This window comes from Macaca fascicularis, chromosome 8 (assembly GCF_037993035.2).
Source record: "Macaca fascicularis isolate 582-1 chromosome 8, T2T-MFA8v1.1".
Classification (NCBI taxonomy): domain Eukaryota; kingdom Metazoa; phylum Chordata; class Mammalia; order Primates; family Cercopithecidae; genus Macaca; species Macaca fascicularis.
The window spans coordinates 15,916,233-15,938,451 of NC_088382.1; the positions used below are offsets into that span (position 1 = coordinate 15,916,233).

The window sequence follows — 22,219 nt, forward strand, 5'->3', positions numbered from 1 at the left end:
TGCTGCCTAGGCCGGTCTAGGCTCAAGCTGTCCTCCTGCCTTAGCATTCTGAGTGCTGGGCTTATAGGTTTGTGTCACCACACCCAACAGAACAGACATTTCCTGAAGGAAGACATACAAATGGCCAAAAAATATGTGAAAAAAATGCTCAGTATCGCTTATAATCAGAGAAATGCAAATCAAAACCGCAGTGAGGCATCATCTCATCTGTTAGGATGGGTATTATCGAAAAGACAGAAAATAACAAGTGCTGGCGAGGATATGGAGAAAAGGGAGCTCTTACACACTGTAGGGGGGTGTAAACTAGAGCAGCTGGCTGGGCGTGGGGCGCACGCTGACATCCCAGCACAGTTGGGCAGCTGAGGTGGGCGGGTCACTTAAGGCCAGGAGTTCAAGACCAGCCTGGCCAACGTGGTGAAACCCCATCTCTACTAAAAAATACAAAAATTTGCCAGGTGCAGTGGCGGGCGCCCATAATCCCAGCTACTCGGGAGGCCAAGGCATGAGAACCACTAGAACCCGGGAGGCAGATGCTACAGTAAGCAAGCCAAGATTGCACCCCTGTACTCCAGCCTGGGCAACAGTGAGACTCTGTCTCATAGAGAAAAAAGAATAAGAGTGAGTAAGCTAGGGCACCCACTATGGCAAAGAGTATGGAGGTTTCTCAGAAAACTGCAAATGAAATTATAGTGTGATCCAGCAGTCCCACAACAGTGTAGATACCCAAAGAAAAGGAAATCATTGTCGAAGGGGCATCTGCACCTCTGTGTTTCCTGCAGCACTGTTCACCATAGCCAAGATATGGAATCAGCCTCGGTGTCCAACAGCAGATGATGGATAGAGAAAATGTGGTCTTTATACACAGTGGAGTACTATTCAGCCATAACACAGGATGAAGTCCTGTTATTCTCAGCAACGTGGATGGAACTGGAAGATATTATGAAATAAGCCAGGGACAGAAAGTTACACAGCACATGTTCTCCTTTGTGGAAGGCAAAAGAGAGTGGATCTCATGAAAGTTGAAAGTAGACAGAGGATCCTAGAGGGTGAGAAGGGTGGGGGAAGAGGGAGATAGGGAGAAATTTGTTAAAGGATACAAAATTATAGCTGGATAGGAATAAGTTCTAGTGTTCTATAACATAGGATGACTATAGTTAACAAGAATATATAGTTTCAGGCTGGGCGCAGTGGCTCATGCCTGTAATCCTAGCACTTTGGGAGGCTGAGATTGGTGGATCACCTGAGGTCAGGAGTTTGAGACCAGCCTGGCCAACGTGGTAAAACCCCATGTCTACTAAAAATACAAAAATTATCCGGGCATAGTGGTGGGTGCCTGTAACCCCAGCTCAGGGAGGCCGAGGCAGGAGAATAGCTTGAACCTAGGAAGCAGATGTTGCAGTGAGCTGAGATCACACCACTGCACTCCAGCCTGGGCAACAGAGCAAGACTTTGTCTCAAAAGAAAAAATATATATATATCTATATATATAGATATATATATATATAGTTCCAGATAATTGGAGGAAGGGTATTGAACGTTACCAACACAAAGAAATGATAAATGTTTGAGATGGTGGATATGCTAAGTACACTGATCACATACCTTACATGTATTATAACATCACTATGTGTACTCTATACATATGTACGGCACACAATTATGTGTCAATTAAAAAAGAAAAAGCTGAACTTAGATTGGAATGGCTATGAAGTAGCTAGCTTTTTCATATTTTTGATATAGACCCTAGGCATTTATTTTAAGTAAACTACCCTTGGCTTCAGAAAATGTTTAGTATTTGAATTTTAACCTTGCATTTTATAATACAGAGAAGTAAAACTGTAGGCTTGCTTTAGATACAGTCACAGGGGTTTGCTGTGATGACTTTTTTATGTAATAAGGGGGAAATATACCTCAATTAATAGGCATACATGCTCATTTTTCTCCCTCATACACATTTTTAGTTGTTGTCCAGGCATTGTGATACTTATGTAAACAGTATGCGTTACCTTAGGTAGGAATCAGAATTTTAAGGTAAGAGTACTTAGTTATATATTTTTCAAGCTTTCAAACTGGACATTTTACATGTCCATTATATAACTGTAATTAAATTTTCAAGAAAACAATACCTGTCTTTAATATGGGTGATGCTCTAGCTTTTTTTTTTTTTTTTTTGGAGACAGTGTCTCACTTTCTCCCAGGCTGGAGTGTAGTGGTGCGATCATGGCTCACTGCAGTCTCAGCCTCATAGGCTGGAGAGATCCTCCCACCTCAGCCTCCCAAGTAGCTGGGACTGCAGGTGTACAACACCATGCCCAGCTAATGTTTAAAATTTTTTGCAGAGACAGGGCCTCCCTCTGTTGCTCAGGCTGGTCTGGAATTCCTGGGTTCAAGTGATTCTCCTGCTTCATCCTCCCAACGTGTTGTGATTACAGTCATGTGCCACTGCCTGGCCCCATATAAGTGGGATGATGACTTTAGCCTAGGAGTTCCACACCAGCCTGGGTAACATGGCTCAAGACCCCGTCTCTACAAAAACTAAAAAAATTAACTGGTCATGGTGGCACCTGCCTGTGGTCCCAGCTACTCCAGGAGGCTGAGGCAGGAGGATAACTTGAGCCCAGGAGTCGAAGCTGCAGTGAGCTCTGATCTTGTCATTGCATTCCAGCCTGGGTGACAGAGTGAGACCTTGTGTCTTAAAAAAGTTACTGGCTACCTGATTATTCATAGGAAAAAAACCTGAACTCTGATCTAAACCTCATACCTCGCACAAAAATTAACTCACAATGGATTATGGACTAAAATGTAAAATGCAAAATAAAGATGAAAAGGGGAGATAGAGACTAGGAGAAACTATTTGCAAACCACGTCTGATAAAGGACTCATATCTATAATATATAAAAAACTATCAAAATTCAACAGTGAAACCAAACCATCTACTTTGAAAATGAATAAAAGACCTGAAGAGATATTTCAGATAACATATAAGCACATGAAAATTTGTTCAACATCATGAGCCATCAGAAAAAGGCACACTAAAGCCACGTAACTATACACCTATCAGAATGCCTAAAATAAAAAGTAGTAACAAGGCCAATGCTGGTGAGGATGCGGGGAAACGGGATCACTCACACCTGGCTGGTGGGAATGGAAGATGGCACAGCCATTCTGGAAAACAGCTTGACAGTTTCTTAAAAAACTAAATGTACAATTGCCATAGGATGCAAAACTCACATTCATGGGCAGTTATCCCAGAGAAATGAAGACTTATGTTCACACAAAAGCCTTTATGTATCTGTTCATAGCAGCATTCTTTATGAAGGCTAGAAACGAAACAGCCCGGAGACTGCTCAGCAGGTGAATGGTTAAACAAACTGGTGCACCCAGGCTCCAGATACCACTCTGCAGTAGTTAATGACATCCGTGTTCATCAGTCTTTCAAACTAGAAACCACCATCATGCTTAATCCCCTTTTTTCCATCCTGGGTCTGAGTGGATTTCATTTTGCATTTGTTTCCAATGCATTTTCCCTCTGTCCTTTCTAGTTGCACCTCATGCCTCATTTGAACTGTTGTAAGAGCCTCCGAATTGTTTCTCTGCCTCATCATGGAATCCTTTCCACACTTCATGCCCCGCATTGCCATTGGAACAATCTTTCCAAAACATGAACAAACTAACTTAAAAGAAATATCCCAGGTAGCCTTCCAAATAAGTATAAGCTTTCTGTTAGAAGTGTGACTTCTTGTCTATAGGGAACCCCAGGACTGTAGAGAGACAGATTTGCTGTCTGCATTTTAAGATCAGGCAGAAATCCCTGGAGGGGCCCATGTGGAACAGTGGCACAAATACTGGTTCTAGAATCAGAAGCCCTCATATACTGGTTCTAACACTAGCTGGATGTTCTTGGGAAAGTTTTGGTTTCATAACCTCAGAAACTCCATTTCTTAAGAAATGGAGATGAGGAAGCATACTGAAGGGATCACACAAGGCTGCTGGGAGGAGCGGATGAGGGGCATGGTGAACATGCTGTGCAATCCGTGAAGCACGTCGTATGTGTGAGAAGTGGAGCTGTGTGGATAGCGGTTCTGGAATCATTGTATGAAAACGATGGAAAGCACATTCGTAGTTCTGCCTGATGATACCACTGGGCACCTGTGTTGTACATGCCTGCAACATGGGTGAGGCCCGAGTCAGTACAACTCCCAGTTTGGTTTTCATGCAGTTAGAAAGGCCCGAGAGGACCCTTCCCCCCTCCAGCTGTAGGAAGGAGGCGGCTGTCCCCTGCCTATATTTGGTGGGATTGTCTGTGGCTCCTTAGGGACAGGAATGCAGGGAGTGGGGGAAGAAAGCCGGCCTGACTGCTGGCTAGTCAGCCTTCCCCCAGGGAGGAGTGGAGGATTCATTTCGTGGTAACTTGCCAAGTCTTTCTTAACCCATCTTCTCTTAGAAATGACCAGCATGACAAGTAAAAGACCCGTTAGAGACAGATGGGCTGTGTGTCCCTTGCGTTTATGGCTTTGTGGCCTCAGAGCTGCCAGAACTCAATAGATTTCTGGGGAATGCTGTGTCAGCCAAGGGGCTGAAAATAGTGAGAGGAAGAAAATTCCCCCTCGCTGCTCTGGTCTGGGAGTGATTACTGAGGAGAGCGGCATGGAGAGCCCAGCCGTGGGGTCCCTCTCAAGCACGCCCTCATCGCAGTGGGAATGCAGTTCTCAACCTCCCTAGGCTTCTGTGATTTTCATCTGTCACATACTCACCTCCAGCAGGGATGTCTATGGTGATGAGATGAGGGAGCATCATAGCACATGTGGCACTTAGTAGGCTTGCGGAGAGTGGACGCTGGCGTCAGTGGAACAGGAGACTGGGCGCTGCGTGTGGACGGACTCACGTGCTGCTGGCATGGGTGGACAGAGGAGAGAGGGACGCTCTGCCGTTCTCCTTTTGGTCTGTCACCCCCGATGTTGTGAACAGAATCCGTGAGTGTATTCTGTTGCCCCAGTCAACTTGGTAGGCTGATTGCTCAATTTTCTGCTTCCACTTTTGATTTCTTAAGAATGGGAAAAGGAATATTTCAGTTACTTTTCTGGTTGATGGCATACATTCCTTGATATCACCTTAATGTTTTTTAATTTCTATGTATTTTGGATGCTGGAGCTTGCCTGACATCTGTGTTTTTATGCCTCACCCTCTCGTGTAACTGTTGGCCACACCAGGACCAGAGAGAAGTGACCAGAGCGATTGGTAGCAGGGCTAGGACTGGTATTTCCCAGCCTTTTGCCACCCAGCAGGCTCTGTTTTCTGTATTGCACTGCTCTTCCCTATTTCGACCCCTGTTAGGACAGTGGATGTGAAATGTAGCTGGGCGCTTTTGGGGGTGTGCTAGGAGTGTGGCAGATGCCTCAGACTGGCATTTTCCCCTGATTCTGAATTCTCATGGCTCAAAGTCAGTCTCTAGGCTACTGACTGGGAAGATACAGGAAGTTGTTTTGTGTGGCAAACTATGCCAGGGCATTTTTTTCACCCGGCAATTTATTTGGTTTGGACTGGAATAAATCTTTGATATTGATTTCTTTGCCAATATTATTAGGGAATGGAGCCTGACTTGTTAACTTAGCCCAATTCATAGTGCTTAGAATCTCAGTGAGTGCGTGTTGAACTGAGCAGAAGTGTGAGAGCAACTTGGACAGTGGTTTGCAAACCTAGCTGCATCTAGGGGACTGTGAAAAAAGCTCGCGTGCTTACTCCAGACCAGTTGAAATAGAATCTGCAGGAATGGAGCCTGCGCAGCTATAGTGCTGTTAAAAACCCCCAGGTGGTTCTGATATACCGTAAAGGTTGAGATCCACCGATCCACAGTGAATTGGAGTCCTGGATCATAGACATGCTTTATGTCTTCACTAGCTTAGAATGGTTCTTGTGCTTTAGAACTGTGAAAAAGTGTTATGCAAACAAATGTGGAAATAGCCTAAATGCCACATCCTGTTACTACCTGTCATGAAGTATATTTACCAGTTATTCACTCTATTCTGATCTCTACCCATTCCACCTTTTCTTCATGGAACAATAATTTGACAGTTGGTTGTGCAGAACCAGAGTAAGTGTAGTTTGATTGGCGGGAAACGATTTTGGGTGTGAAGTACCCTTTAGGCGTTTATTGAACTCTTGTTTGTACCACTGCTGCGCTGGACAGTTTATAAATATTACTTCTTTAAACAAGGCCTATGGAGTCAGGCTGCCTGGGTTTTGCTAACTAGCTGTGTCATTTGGGCAAGTTTTTAAGCTTATATTAACCTAACTTTCATCTATGAAATGGGATGACAAGGGGTCATTATCATCTCACAGGATCGTGCAAATGTGTGTGTAAAGTGCTTAGTTTGGTGCCTAACACATAGTAACTACTCAGTAAAGTTATTATTACACCATCATCATATTTAAATGTAAATATTAAGAGCTAATAAATTTGTAAAATGTAGTATACCCTTACCCCTTGAACCAAAGACTACTTTAGTTTTAAGTGGTTGGGTTAATTTATCACTTAAATATTGGCCTCTTGAATACCTTGAATTTCAATTGAGCATAGCCAGAGGATTTCATAATTGGACCGTTGCCTCTGGAAGTTGGAGCTTTGTTTGTTTAGTTGGTTTCACTTCGTACACTAAGCATGTGGCTGTGGGCACCTTTCTGGTGACTTCTGGTACTGGGGAATCAAAGCTTCATTAGCTTCTTTGGAGGAGATGATCTTATGCTGTACGAAGCACTCAGACTTCGTTAACTGTGTACCATCCAGAGAAGACCAGGTGCTTCCCATGGCACCCTGTCCTTTTCTTAGCTCTCTCATCAATCTAGCCTGTTCCTTCTATTCCTCTTTATACTAGAACTTCTCTTTGAACAAGGAATGTTGTTTTGCCACTGCTAGGTCCCCAGCAATTAGTAATGCCCAGCACATACTAGGTGCCTCCTGAATGTTAATAGGTGATAATCTAGCAGAACACAAGATAAATCCGCAGGTTGAGATTTAAGCTGTGTGGTATGAACGCTGCATTGGCAGACTTATTGAATCAATTTTGTTAATACAAGTTTAAAATGTCTTAGTATCTGACTTAGTTCAGGAATCATTTACTGAGTGTCTTCTAGGCCAGACATTGGGGACAGAAAGGTAATAATATATGATCCCTGCCTCATGCACAGGAATTCTAGTGTGATGGACAGACACATGCCAATGCCTGCCATGGAATATGGTGAGTATTAAGATAAAGGGGCATCCTGTGTGCCCTTGGAGCATAGAGCAGGGCTTGTGTTCTGGGAACATGGGCTCCATGTGAAAACACAATTTAAATTAATTTTCTTTTTACTTTTTTTTTTTTTGAGACAGAGTCTTGCTCTGTGGTCCAGGCTGGAGTACAGTGGTGTGATCTCAGCTCACTGCAACGTGCTCCCCCCAGGTTCAAGTGATTCTCGTGCCTCAGCCTTCCGAGTAGCTGGGATAACAGGTGTGTGCCACCACGCCTGGCTAATTTTTGCATTTTTAGTAGAGATGGAGTTTCACCATGCTGGCCGGGCTGGTCTTGAACTCCTGACATCAGGTGATCCTCCCGCCTCGGCCTTCCAAAGTTCTGGGATTGTAGGCATGTATGTTTTCATCCTTTTAAATATCTGTGGGTAGCACTTAACTTTAAATGGGTACTAATTAAACTATTGAATGACTTTAGTATGGATTGAATGACTTTGCTCGGGCCTCGTTTTTAATTTTCTTCATTAGAGGAAAAAAAAAAAAATGCGGGTTGAATATCCCTCATCCAAACTGCTTGGAACCAGAAGTGTCTCAGATTTTTTTACATTTTTGGATTTTTGAATATTTGTATTATCCTTGCTGGTTGAGCATCCTGAATTCAAAAATCCAGAGTCTGAGCTGCTCCAATGAACATTTCGTTGAGCATCACATCGGCACTGAAAAAGTTGTGGATTTCAGAGTTTCTGGTTAGGGAGACTCATCCTATATGGGTGCTGGATTGTCACAGGACTTCTGGACCAGAGGTTAGGTGACTAGGCTTTGGTTTTCGCTTTGTTACTAAACAGGCTGTTTTCTTCCATAAGCTCAGCTTTAGATCCCCCGGTTGTCAAAGAAGGGGATGGGCCATCTGATGTTTAAGGCCTCTGTTAGTACTGACTTGGAGACACCTGGCTTTAGTTCATCTTCCTTAGGAGTGGACAAAGAATATGGGAATTTTGAAATTGTTAGTCAACATCTACAGGGTCGTTGCAGCCTGGTTTTGGGTAAAGGTCATTTTTAGTGAGCCCAGGGAGAAGCACTGGTTTAGCTGTCAGCTGAGAGGGGTAAGCGGTCCTATTAATTTTCCTCTGTGTTAGGGAAAGCATTGTTAAGGGTCACAGCGTTAGTGGAGCTGGCTGGAAAGAGGAGGGGAACTCACTGTTACAGGTTATACTGAATGCCTTTTCAGTCACTAAATGCTTTTTATGATATGTTTTTCAGGATTTCAGTGTTGCATGATTTCTCTGTGTTTAGCACAGGAAATTTAACATCAGCAAAAAAGAATGCTCTTTCTTTTTTTTTTTTTCTTTGAGATGGAGTGCAGTGGCATGATCTCAGCTCACTGCAACCTCAGCCTCCTGAGTTCAAGCTATTTTCCTGCCTCAGCCTCCGAAGTAGCTGGGATTACAGGTGCCCGCCAGCATGCCCGGCTAATTTTTGTATTTTTAGGACAGATGGGGCTTCGCCATATTGGCCAGGGCTGTTCTTGAACTTCTGAGCTCAGGTGATCCTCCTGCCTCGGCTTCCCAAATTGCTGGGATTACAGGCATAAGCCGCCACACCTGGCCTTGAATGTTCTTTCTATGGGAATCTACAAAAGCCAGCTTTTGAGTCTAGTGGCAGAAAACCTCTTCTTCATTGTTGAGCTGTGCTGTGAGCTTGGAGGACTTCAAGCCCAGCTGAAAAAGCTGTAGTATTTTCTGTCAGTTGGCTGTCTTGGAGAACTTAGTGAGCACTGGGCTGGAGTGATACTGTCAGAGTTCATGAGCTGTTTGAAGTTCTCAAAGCCTAGATACTGGGGTTGCCCAAATACATCGGCTGGACTCACTATTTCTCTCAGGAGTCGGGGGGTTGGAAAATGCTGTGGTCTTAACTCTGCTCTTAATTTGACAGTGCTGTTGTTAATGGTAAGAATGATGTCTTGCGTTTGTATTTTGCTTTGTAATTCACAGAGAATTTAAAAATCCATTATCTGATTTTATTCCCTCAGCAGTTCTGTGAAAAAGGCAGAGCAGTTTTCATATCTTCTGTTTTCCCGTGATTCTCTTGTGGCTCACAGAAGCTAAGAGCCTTCACCAAGGTCATAGGGTGAATGAGTTGCAGAGCTGGGAGTAGAGGCTCAGGCTTCTAGTGACCCTGTTTCTTCCTGGATAGCTCGCTCTGGTGGCACCCTGCACAAGTAACTGCGCATGCTCGGTTTGGTCTTTTGTAAATTCCTGCCCCATTTTGGGGGAGGTTCTTGGGAGGCTTCTATTCATTTTGGAGCATTTAAGTATCTTGTCCTCTCTCCCTCCCAGATGCATGGGCATTTCTGCAGGCCCCCGGGCTGGCCCTTGTTCGTGGGGGTGTCTCCTGCCTCCACGTTGCTTGCATGCCCCCTTCTGAAGGTGCTCTTCCCCGCTTGAAGCCCCCTCGTGCCTGCCTCCACACTGCAGGCTGTTCGGTGAATGTTACTGACTCAGCATCGTTGTTTTCTAGAAATGGGACGGGGTATGGATGCCAAGTTCATTTGTGTGTGAAGGCTGCGATGGTATCATCTTGCCTTCCCCGTGTGTGCTCCTTGAGGGTGTCGCTGTGCTGCAGTCATCTGTGTTCCCTAGGGTGCCTCCCTTGGAGTCCCGGCCATAGCAGACATGAAGTCAGTGCTCATGGTCTAAATAAGAGGAAGGCCAACAGAGCCATTAAATCTGGAAAATGACAAGTGAGGGAAAGGAATTTTTATTGAAGGTATGTGAAAAAGAAATCTTTTTAGGAAAGTTGACCTGTTTCTCAGCTGGAGCTGAATTTCAGCTCAGAAAAGCAGCCGTGTGCCCAGAGGGCTTTGGGATTTCAGTTTGGACAGATGAATTTAATTTGTTGTTGTATTACCCTTTGGGGTTTTATTAGACCTTTCTCCCAAATGGAATCGATTTTTCTATACAAGTCACACTTCCTTTTTGAGAAGTGTAACACTAATTGTATGGGATGGTCTCCCAAAAGATTACCTGCCAGGAACCAAACACACTGCCTCAGACTCACGGCCCCTGGTTTCTGCCTGTGCAGCTGCAGGGGAGAGATGCTCGCTCGAGCTGAAATCAGGACGCATGTCTGCATCTTCTCTTTCTTGACTCTGTTTCGTCTCTGAGCTGGCCTGCCTTCAACGTCTAGGAGCTTGGTGGGTGCAGACACATTACGGTATGGAGGAGGGATATGGTGTTGCAACAGCCAGGAGACTCGCCGAAGTCTCTGTTCTCTTCCTGCTCACTGCTCTGACTTTGTACAAGTCACATTTGTAGGGCTGTGCACAGTGGCTTACACCTGTAATCCCAGCACTTTGGGAGGCCGACCTGGGAGGATCTCTTGAGCCCAGAGTTCGGAGCCAGTCTGGGCAACATGGTGAAACCCCATCCCTACAAAAAATAAAAATTAAAAAATTAGCCAGGTGTGGTGGCTCATGCCTGTAATCCCAGCTACTGGAGAGGCTGAGGTGTGAGAATCACTTGAGCCCGGGAAGTAGAGGCTGCAGTGAAACATCATCACGCCACTGCACTCCAGCGTGGTCAGAGCAAGACCCTGTCTCAAAAAAAAGAAACCAAAACAAACAAACAGAAACTCATTTGTAATAGTGGTAGTAGTTAACTTTTGAAAGTTTGGAGAAAAGTTCCTAAATAACCTGTGACCATGGACAACTTACTTAGCCTTTCTATGCCTCAGTTTCCTCATCTATGAAAAATGAGAGAATATGGTACTGATCTTACCGGATTTCAATGAGAACTCAGCGAGATCAAACTCAGAGCCTGGCACCTTGTGAGTGCTCACTCAATGTTATTATTTCAACATTTTAGAGGAAAAGGAATGCTAATGGGTCATGATGGCTAAACATAGTCTATCACTGGCGTTACTTATGGTATTGGAAGGAACTTGAATTCTATATAGATAGTGTGATGGAGAAAGTATTTTGGGCATTGGCAGCATTTATTCAAAGGACAAAGGACGTGTCTGTCCTGTGTGGAGAGCCGTTTCCGCTTGTTTCTTTAAATGCTATGGGAAAAGCAGTGGACCCTGTGCTGTCTGCCGGACAGCTTCAGTCTCCAGGTATTGATTTGGCCAGTTGTCGCTCGCTGTCATCATGGCAGCAGCAGTTGAAGGAACAGCTTGTCTTGATTTGCATTTTTGGGTGTTTGTGCTATTTATAGACAATTAAGACATGGAAGCCTGTTTATGGCAAGCTGGCAAATTCAGCAAAAAATGGAAAAACCTGTTAGCACAGTTTGCACGTGTGCGGGCACAGAGCAGCCAAATAAACACACATGTTTTCCTGTATTTTAAAAACCCATTGGGGAAAAAAAAAAAAAAAAAGACATTAAACCATTGCCCAGATGGCTTATAGAGCTAGAGCTTTCTCGTTGAAGTACATGAGTATGGCTGTCAGACATCTGAAACCCAAAGTCATCTTAAAACATCACCATCATTTTGATGCTACCCCTACCCGCCGTGTTTTTCCATTTGTAAGGGACAAGGATCCAGGAAGGAAAGTATCAGCTTACAAAGGCTTTTGTTACAATTAATCGTTCATGTTCTTTCTTTTGGTATCTTATTCTCTGTTTACATTTTATTTTTATTTTTACTTTTTTTGAGACAGAGTCTTGCTCTGTCACCCAGGCTGGAGTGCAGTGGCGCGACCTCGGCTCGCTCCAACCTCTGCCTCCCAGGTTCAAGTGATTCTTGTGCCTCAGCTTCCTGAGTAACTGGGATTACAGGTGTGTGCCACCACGTCCAGCTAATCTTTATGTTTTTAGTAGAGACAGAGTTTCGCCGTATTGGTCAGGCTGATCTTGAACTCCTGAACTCAGGTGATCCACCTGCCTCAGTCTCCCAAACAGCTGAGATTAGAGGTGTGAGCCACCGCCCCCGGCCGCTGTTTCCGTTTTGTAACGCTAGCGTCACCCCAGTGTAGGGTGGTTGGGGTATTGTTCTTCCTGCTTCCTAGTGTATTTCCTCTACAGCATTGATCACTCTTGAACATGCTTTTTGGTTGTCTGTCTCTACCTACAAAACTATATGTTCCCTGGTATATCACCAGTGCCTGGCACGTAGATAGTCAGTCAATATTTGTTGAATGAATGAATGAATGAATGAGCTGAAAGAACCTTCTTCTTCTTTCTTCTGTCACTTCACACCAAATGCTTTTGGAAAATGCTATGTGAACGGGGATCGTAAGCAGCAGAGGTTACACACATTGCTGTGGGATAGCCCATCATCCTCTGATACTTGTCTGGAAGGATGTGGAGTACTTGAGTAGAAATGATACAAGACAACTTCTTCAGGAAATCAGCCAAGTGTCACAGCTTTTCACATAGGCGTGTGATGTTTGCGTATGTGTGTATGAAGAGCTGTCGTGGCCTAGAATCACGGGCCTTTAGATCCCTTGTACAGATAGAAAAGTAAAGGCCGAGGCCCAGGAGTGCTGCAGGCCACTGAGGTAGAGTCCCTGTCTGCCCTTCTCAGTGCCCGGTCACTTCTCACTGCACTCCCCTCTTTATTGCTAAAACCACTTTCCCTGACTCTGAATGTGTAACCACGAGGGAGAAAATGTACCCCAGGCTCACAGTTTGTGGAGAAAAAGCCCAGCAGCTGAAAATCATGTTCACAAAATTTGTACCTAGAAAAAGTGGCCATTTCTATAGTGTCTTTAAATTTCCTTGTTTCTCATACATTTTATAAACAAGACAGTAGATGGAGATTTGGGAACAGCAACTTTAGAACAAGGGGGAAAAAATCAAACCTAGAGCCTTCCAGTTTCAGTTTTCTTCTCAGTTTAGGGCTGAGGCACTTTAGCTTCCTGTCTAAGGGACCACTCAAATCTGATTAGAAGCCATTGTGGGCTGGTAATTATCCGTAATTTTAGGAAGACAGATGCAGCACCAACTCTGTTCTCTAATACCAGGCTTATTAATTTTATATTTGTATGGCAGGAGAAGCAGATGGGGAGGTGAGATAAGCGTTCAGATGCTTGGTCATTGATAGCTTTTTACTTCCACGTATTACATGGGGATTTGGGACCCGGGAGGCCTGCTGAGAACTGATGACTATCTGTCCCTTAACCAGCTGGGTTCTTTTTCATCCTGAGCTCAGGAAGATTGCTCCTACTGCAGCCAGGGAAGACAGGTGGTTGGCTGGTTAGAAATCAGGGCAGGTTATTTTCTCTACCTGCAGTTCCCTGTTGCAAAGCAGAGCTATCAAAAAGTTGTCTTCTCTATTGTATTTCAAATCTGGGTGTTTAAAAAATTGTGTAAGCAAATTCAGCATTTCTTTAATGGTAGTTATGTGTGTTCTTGATGCGAATGAGAGGTGCATTCCCTTGTAAAATCCCTGGCACTTTGTAGGAGGACGTGAGCCTTAGAACTGAAGTTGGTTTTCTAGATGATCATGTAGACATGATGCTGAGCACCAGACAAAGATGTTGATTGAAGCGATTTAAAAAAACTTTCTGAGTTCAGATTTTACACCAATATTTAGAAAATCAGCAAAGGAACTTGGAGGAATGTTCTCAGGCATCCAGTTCAGCCCCCTACCCACATTGTCATAAAATCCGAGTGTGTGTACAGGGAGGTGCATTCCTTTCTGTTCTCATCACAGAGCCTTCCCTGGCTCTGCACCTGCCTGTCATGTGCGTCCGTGTGAAGAGACCACCAAACAGGCTTTGTGTGAGCAATAAAGCATTTTAATCACCTGGGTGCAGGCGGGCTGAGTGCTAAAAGAGAGTCAGTGAAGGGAGATAAGGGTGGGGCCATTTTATAGGATTTGGGTAGGTAAAGGAAAATTACAGTCAAAGGGGGGTTGTTCTCTGGTTGGCAGGAGTGGGGGTCACAAGGTGCTCAGTGTGGGAGCTTTTTGAGCCAGGATGAGCCAGGAAAAGGAATTTCACAAGATAATGTCATCACTTAAGGCAAGAACCGGCCATTTTCACTTCTTTTGTGGTGGAATGTCATCAGTTAAGGTGGGACAGGGCATTTGCACTTCTTGTGTGATTCTTCAGTTACTTCAGGCCATCTGGGCATATACGTGCAAGTCACAGGGGATGCGATGGCTTGGCTTGGGCTCAGAAGCCTGACATTGCCCTCTTCCCTACCTTCCCTAGCTTTTCCCTCCTGTGCGGTTCTCTCACAAAGTGAATGGCCTCAGCCACAGCTTCTCTGCAGCTGCATCAGACTGTGGCGACAGGAGTGGTGGCTGCTGCAGGGCCTGCTCTCCCCACGGAGCTCAGTCTTGCTTGCCGCTACAACCTGGTCACCATTTTGCCCCGAAAGTATGTAATTCTACAGAATGAGAGCCCACATGCTGGGGATGGAGGCGTCTTTATCACGGTGCTCTGCATATTTCAATCTTGGGTGGAAAGTGTGGAAAAGTATGTGATACCTGTGGTTGGATGTCAGAAGGACGTTGTGAACTTGATGTGGACTGAGGATATTAAGGTGCAACAGGTACCCCGGCTTCATTAAATGAGACTTCCCTATCTCCTTGCCAGGCACGCGCAGGTGTATGGCCACGTCTTATGTGTTATTCTTATCTAGAGTGCGCCTTGTCGTCATGCTTAAAATTACATGATGATATTCTGCCTCATAGAGTAGGTCCCAAACAGCATTCAACACAGAAATGTACTCTTGCTATTACACATAGAAAGTGCTTTCATATACCAAGTGGGAGAGCAGTCCTAAAATCTGGGCTGGAATCGCAGAAGGAAGGCATTGGAAAGCAACAGATTCCCTAGTCCAAAGCTGATTTTTGATGAACCTAGAAACAGGACCAAGAGAAGTGAATTTGCCTAAGGCCCTGACAGTGTCTCACGGTAGCATCTGAACCTAGCAGTTTCTTGACCTATTTCTTTAAATGATTAGTCATGCTTCCTCTGATTCCTATATAAACATTCATTTATATAATGTTCATTCTTCATTCATTCTTTTATATTCATTTATATAATGTTCCTCATTCATTCTTTTGTTTCAGTGAATTATTGCAGTGCTACCACGAAACAGTATTTGAGTCAAAATGTGGCAGTGTTGATCCCTTCCCAAGGATTTTAGTTGCACAGTTTTTCAAAGTTGTGCTTACAGTTTCTTGTTGGTTGCAAGGTGTCCTTTCAGAAGCCAATTGTGTGGTGTATTTACGTTGATTGTTGGAGGTAGTTGGGTTAGAACCTACTTCGAGTGGCTGGCATGGGCCTGGGGGACAGTGACAGCTGCCTGCTTCATGGGCAGAGATGAAGTAATTGCTTCCTGGGAAGTACCATCCTCCTGGCCACACTCTCCAGCCCATTTCGTTTGTGTTGGTTTCCTTGGCATCTGCACGTTTCTGGCTTCATGTGAGTCTCATTGATTTTAGCGTATGACTTCAGGCTGTGGGGAAGAATGGCCATTTTAGCACAGAGATGCACACAAAGGAACAACTGGCTAAATGTGAGTGAAGACATTTTTGGGGGGATTTCATTTCTTTTATTTTGTAACAGGCAGTCTGGGAAGCAGTCTGGACACGTGGCCTGCGCTGTCACAGTTCCTCCTTGCAGGATCGCAGATGTTTGGAGATTGTAGTGATAACTGTTATCATTGAGAATGTCATTCTCGCAGGCTCTAATAAGTCAGGATGTATTCAGTGTTAATTTGTTAAAGACAACTGTATTTCTAGCCAAATCCATGTTAGACGTTTCTCCTGGCAGTGTTGCGGGGGGGGGGGGGTATTCCCGTGACTTAGTCTTAGGGAAGCACACGCCTTTGAATACTGCTGAAGCTGTGAGTACCCAAAGCGCACCGGAGTACTTTTGCCATATGGGGTGTTAGTCACTGATACACGTCTCAGTCAGACCTGATGGATTCTTGACCCCTTCCTTTTTTAATTTTTTAATTTTTAATTTTAATTTTTGTTTTTTAAGAGCACAACCCCTCAGGTGGCCACCATGAATCTCTGGTGTTTTCAGTTGGCTGCAGCCTATTTGCCATCTCTGGTTCAAACATATTCGAAGCCTGATGATGCTTCCCTCTGTTGTTCTTCTGCTGTGTGACCCCCGCGCCCACAGGGTTCAAGACTGTCAGAGCTGGGGGCCACCTTCACAACTACCAGGGTTTCCGGAACCTCCTTCATCTAGCCCTGGGGATGGAAGAGATGTCATCAGAGGTGAAGGCTTATTAGGTTTACATGCCATTGATAACGAATGAGGAGGTTTTCTTTTATATAAGGGGAGCTTCTTAGAACGTGCTTTACTAGGGTAAAGAAGCTTTTGAGGTTTGCTTTCTGTGGAAAGATATTTTGTGATCCTGCCCTTGCTTTCAACAAAAATATAATTTCCATACCAGTGCATGTTGTATTACTGAGCACTGGCTGACAAATGGTTCTTAACTCGTCATTCACTCAGCCACTGTTTCTTGAATGGCATATGTGTGCCAGCTGTAGTAGGAACTCGCTAGGCTCTAGGACTAACCCTTATGAAATGGGGTCCTAGGGGAAGCAAATGCATATACGTATAAATGTTTGAGGGGATATCAGAGGGGGTGCCTATAGGTGCAAAACTTCATTCATTCATTGCCCCATCTAGGAGGTTTTGTGTCTTAGCAGCATGTTCCATAGCAACACATCCCTCGATCAAAATATTCATCATATTATTTTGAAATTCTCTGCTTAGGTATGTGTTTTTCCGACTAAGTTTAAAACTGGTTAAGGACAGGCTATGGGGTATGTATTATATATATTTACACACACACATATATTTATATATATACACATTACCATTGTAAATTTACAATATATATTTATATATATATACACACATATATATTTCTCCCTCTTTGTATATACACACACACCACACACATATATGTACACACACACATATATATGAAATTCTACTGCCAAGTACAGAAAGTGAAAACTAGGCAAGGGTTCTTTTAGTGTTCATGAAAAAATAGATGTGTTAGTTGAGAGCGTCCTTCAGTTACCAGGGGAAAGACAGGATGGGTTCACAAAGGGAGACAGTGTTTTGTTTTTGTTTTTTCTTTGTTTAACTCTTGAATTCAAAATAATCCAGACTTACGGAAAAGTTGCAAAAATAGTACAGAGAATTCCCATATACTCTTCCCTCAGATTCCCCAAACATTTCACCCCATTTCTACTTTCTCTTTCTTTCTCTGTGGATATAATTTTTTTTTTTTTTCTGAAATGTTTGAGAGTGGAAGGTAGAATGCAGGGCAGGGTGAAAGGTGGAAGGAGACAGGTAGGTTGGGAGGCTTTTTTTTTTTTTTTTAAACCTTCAAAGATGGAGTTTCGCTCTTGTCCCCCAGGCTGGAGTGCAATGGCACGATCTCGGCTCACTGTAACCTCTGCCTTCTGAGTTCAAGTGATTTTCCTGCTTCAGCCTCCCGAATAGCTGGGATTACAGGCACCCACCACCATGCTTGGCTAATTTTTTGTATTTTTAGTAGAGGGGTTTCACCATGTTGGCCAGGCTGGTCTTGAACTCCTGACCTCTGATGATCCACCCACCTTGGCCTACCAAAGTACTGGGATTACAAGCATAAGCCACTGTGCCTGGTGATTGGGAGGCTTTTGCAGTAACCCAGAGAGCTATGATGAGGGCTGGACCTGGTTGGAAATGATGAGAAAGGTGAGAAGTGGTTAGGTCTGGCATAGAGTTTGAAAGGAGAGTTTAAATGGGTTAGATGACAAGAGAGAGACATGGCTCTGAAGGCATAGTAGCCCTTGCCCTGCTGGGCCGGACGAGACAGGCAGCCTAGGGCTACTACCACACCCTGCGGGCAGCTCAGGACCTGGGCCAGCGGAGGAACCAGGCAGTGGTGCTGGCCAACTTCGGGACCCTGTGCCTGCACGCGGGTGCCAGCAGCATGGCCCAGCACTACCTCCTGGAGGCCGTGCGGCTGTTATCGAGGCTGCCCTGCAGGGAGTGTGGCTGGGACTTCACCTATGTGCTCCTGTGGCTGGGCCACCTCTGCACCCGTCAGGGCCCGGAAAAGCAGGGCAAGGGCTACTATGAGTGGGCCCTTCTGGTCGCTGTGGAGATGGGCCATGTGGAGAGTGAGTGCCCCGGTTCCTCCTGTATGCCTTCCGGGGCCACTCGGGTCAGGGCACACCTGGGGTTTGTGATTCAGAAACAAGTGGTGGTTTTTCCACCATTGAAAGTGCTGAGTCATGGCCAGCAGCAGATGTTGGCAAGCGCCCTGGAGACAGGCGGTTCCCACACAGGGCCAGGCCCTCTGCCCTACTGGGGCAGCCAGCTCTTCCCAGTTTGCCCCGGGACCATGCTGCCTTGAGCACGGAAAGTCCTGCGTGCTGGGAATCCCTAGCCATAACCCTGGGATCAAGGCAGGCTCTGCTGAGCTGGGACTTGGGGCCCCTCCATGAGCCAGGCTGTGAACGCCGGTTCTTTTGCCTGTGTTATCTGCTTGGTATGTTGGCAGCCTGCGCACCTGTCATCCCACTTCACAGAGGACACGGGGCGGGTGATTGCCTAAAGCCGCAGAGCAGTTCATGCAAAAGCAGCTTGTTGTGCACTGTGTGTGTCAGGCCCCACCCACAAATGGGGCTTGTGGGGTCCTCGGGTGGCAGGGACTGAGCGTGGGAATGTGAGCTTTAGGCCAGAGAAGCCACAAAAGGGTGAGTGGCGTGATGGCGGGCCAGCACTTGGCCCCGGGTTAGGGAAGCCTCTTTAGTCTGGGACCAGAGGGTTGAGAGGATTTAGTCAAGTAATAGGTGGTGGGGGAGGGCCTGGTGGTGTAGCCTGTGTGAAGGACCAGGGATAAGCTAGTGGGGGTGAGTGGTGGTGAGTGAGTGGGGGTAAGTGAGCGGGGGTGAGTGAGTGGGGGTGAGTGAGCGGAGGTGTGATGGGGGTGAGTGAGTGGGAGTGTGAGCGGGGATGAGTGCGGTGTGAGCAGGGGTGAGCGAGTGGGGGTGAATGAGCGGGGATGAAGGGGGTGTGAGCGGGGAAGAGTGAGTGGGGGTGATTGGGGTGAGTGAGTGGGGGTGATTGAGTGGGAGTGATTGAGTGGGGGTGAGTGAACGGGAGAGTGAGCGGGGATGAGTGAAAGGGTGAGTGAGCAGAGGTGTGATGGGGGTGAGTGAGCAGGAGTGTGAGCGGGGATAAGTGGGTTGTGGTGGTGTGAGTGGGGGTGAGCAGGAGTGTGAGTGGAGATGAGTGAGTGGGGGTGAGTGATTGGAGGTGTGATGGGGGTGAGTGAGTGGGAGTGTGAGCGGGGATGACTGAGTAGGGGTGAGTGAGCGGAGGTGTGATTGGGGTGAGTGAGCGGAAGTGTGAGCGGGGATAAGTGGGGTGTGAGCGGGGGTGAGTGAGCAGGGCTTATGCAGGGAGGTGCAGAGTTAGGAGTGGGTGGATTGGGTGCTGGATGGTGAGAAGCTCTTCTGGAGAGCTAAGCAGGGCCTGGGGCCTCAGGCTGTGGCTTGGCCTTTTCCCCAAGAGCACTGGGGAGCCATGGAGTGCTATCGAACAGTCACTGCAGACTGAGCAGTGAATGGATAGTAGGTGGGCAGGGCTGTCTGAAATCTAGGCCGCAGAGGATAGATGAGGAAGTTGAGTCCAGGGAAATGGCCGAGACAAGGGATACTGTTGTGGGTCCCCTCTGCCTTGCAGCGCTTTGTCATGGCATAGTGAGACCACTCAGAGGTGCCTCCTGTGGCCTGGACCAGAGCCCCAGGGGCTGTGGCCAAATCTGCCCATTTCCCAGCACAGGCCTGGCACCCACTCCTGGCCCTAGGAGGGATGAGATTTTGGGAAGGACCGTGTGAAGGGGCCCCGGTCCCACACATCTGCCCAAGGAGGGGTGGGGGGTTCAGACCCAGGCTTCTTCCCCAGGGGCATTCCCTGACTGGAAGGAGACCCTCCAGGAATCCAGCGCCCCAACCCCCACTGCAGCCTCCCGTGGCTCCTGGCACAATAGCCTGTGGCACCTCCTCCTGTGAGGCCCTCCCCAGGGTGCTGGGGGATTCAGACTTGGAAATGCAGGCCAGGGAACGGGGATCATGCTTTCCTATCTCCCCACCCTGCGCTGAACGGTCGAGGAGACCGAGGGCGGGGCTGCTACCCCACATGCTTACTTGGGGTCATTTTTGAGTCACTTTTGGTAGTTTGTGTCTTTCTAGGAGCTTGGCTGTTGTGTCTAGATGGTCTGATTTGTTGGTCTACAGTTGTTCGTAGTGTTTTCATGGAATCCTTTTATTTCTGTCAGGTCGGCAATAATGTTTCCTCTTTCATTTCTGATTTTAGAAACTTGGGTTTTTAATTTTTTATTTATTTCTTTTTATTAGAGATGGGGTCTCATCATGTTCCCCCAGGCTGGTCTTGAATGCTGGCCTCAGCGATCCTTCCACCTCGGCCTCACAAAGCGCTGGGATGACAGGCGTGAGCCATGGGGCTCAGTCTCTGATTTTAGTCATTTGTGTCCATCTTTCTTTTCTTGGTCAGTCTGGTGAAAGATTTGTCAATTTTGTTATTATTTTCAAAAAACCCACTTTTGGTTCTGTTGATTATCTCTTTTGTTTTTCCATTCTCTGTATTTTTACTTCCCATTTCCACTCTCATGTTTATTATTTTCTTCCTTTTATTTGCTTTGGGTTTAGTTCATTATTTTTCTAGTTTCTCAAGGTGGAAGGTTAGGTTTTTGATTTGAGATTTTTCTTCTTTCTTTGAATGTAGACATTTACAGTTATAAATTTCCCTTTCAGCACTGCCTTAGCTGCATCTTGGAATTTTTGATACACTGTGCTATTTTTTTTTTTTTTTAAGACAGAGTTTTGCTCTATTGCCCAGGGTATGGTGAAGTGGTGCAATCTTGGCTCACTGCAACTTCTACCCAGGTTCAAGCCACTCTCATGCCTCAGCCTCCCGAGTAGCTGGGATTACAGTCATGCACCACCCCACCCGGCTAATTTTTATATTTTATTTTTTTATAGAGATGGGATTTCACCATGTTTCCCAGGCTGATCTCAAACTCCTGGACTCAAGCGATCCTCCCACCTCGGCCTCCCACAGTGCTGGGATGACAGGCGTGACCCACCGCGCTGGCCCGGGCTGTGCATTTGTTTGCATTCTTCTCAAATTAGTTTTCAGTTTCCCTGATGGTCTCTTTGACTCACTGGTTGTTTAGGAGTGTGTAATTTCCACATATTTTTGAATTTCCCACATTTCCTTCACTGTTGATTTCCAGTTTTGTGCCAGTACAGCTGAAGAACACCTCTGCTTCGGTCTCAGTCCTTCTCCATTCACTGCGGCTCATTTTGTGGCCTGGCACATGGTCTGTCATGGGAAATGTCCCCTGGGTGCTCGAGAGGACTGTGTATTCAGCTGTTGTTGGGTGGCGTGTGTAACAGATGTCCATTCAGCGTACCTGGTTTCCTGTGTTAATCTCCGGAATGTTTCTGGCACTAGAAAATCAGAAACTTTCCATCGTTCCCAGCGCCCTGGCTTTGGGAGAGGCCAGTGAGCCTGTGGCTTGGGAGCCTGGTTGCATGAAAGAAGCATGTGTGGGAACGCCAGGGCCTGGCTTTGAACCCCATTCCGCCAACATGATGCCGTGTGTGGCAGACATGACGCTTGGCTTTGCTCTCTCAGGGTTCCATGTGCGACAGGGTCTACTTGTGCCCCTGGCCTCATCAGCTTAGGCTGAAGGCGGCCCTGGTCCTGGCCAGAGGGGCTTTGTGAAGCAGAAATAGATGGCCTGGTGCAGGGGCCGAGCCTGGCCAGGACCTCGGCCCTGGGAGTTGTAAAGAAGGCCGGACTCTACCGTGAGCCTCTGCACCAAGGTGTGCCCATGTGACTGTGTGCTCGGCGTCTGCCCTGGCACGGGTGCATGGCCTGTCTGCGCTCAGTCTCCCCGCCTATGGGGCCCAGGCTCACAGAGGTGTGAAAGAGGCAAGCACAGCGCAGGGGCCTCCGAGCCCAGCCAGCCTGGCTTTGAT

At 46.3% G+C, this 22,219-nt stretch overlaps 1 protein-coding gene across 1 annotated transcript in view; it reads left to right on the forward strand.

Annotated features, from left to right (window-relative positions):
* Nucleotides 1–22,219, forward strand: part of LOC135964673 (SH3 domain and tetratricopeptide repeat-containing protein 1-like) — a 61,186-nt gene that overhangs the window by 28,925 nt on the left and 10,042 nt on the right. The window lies entirely within an intron of this gene.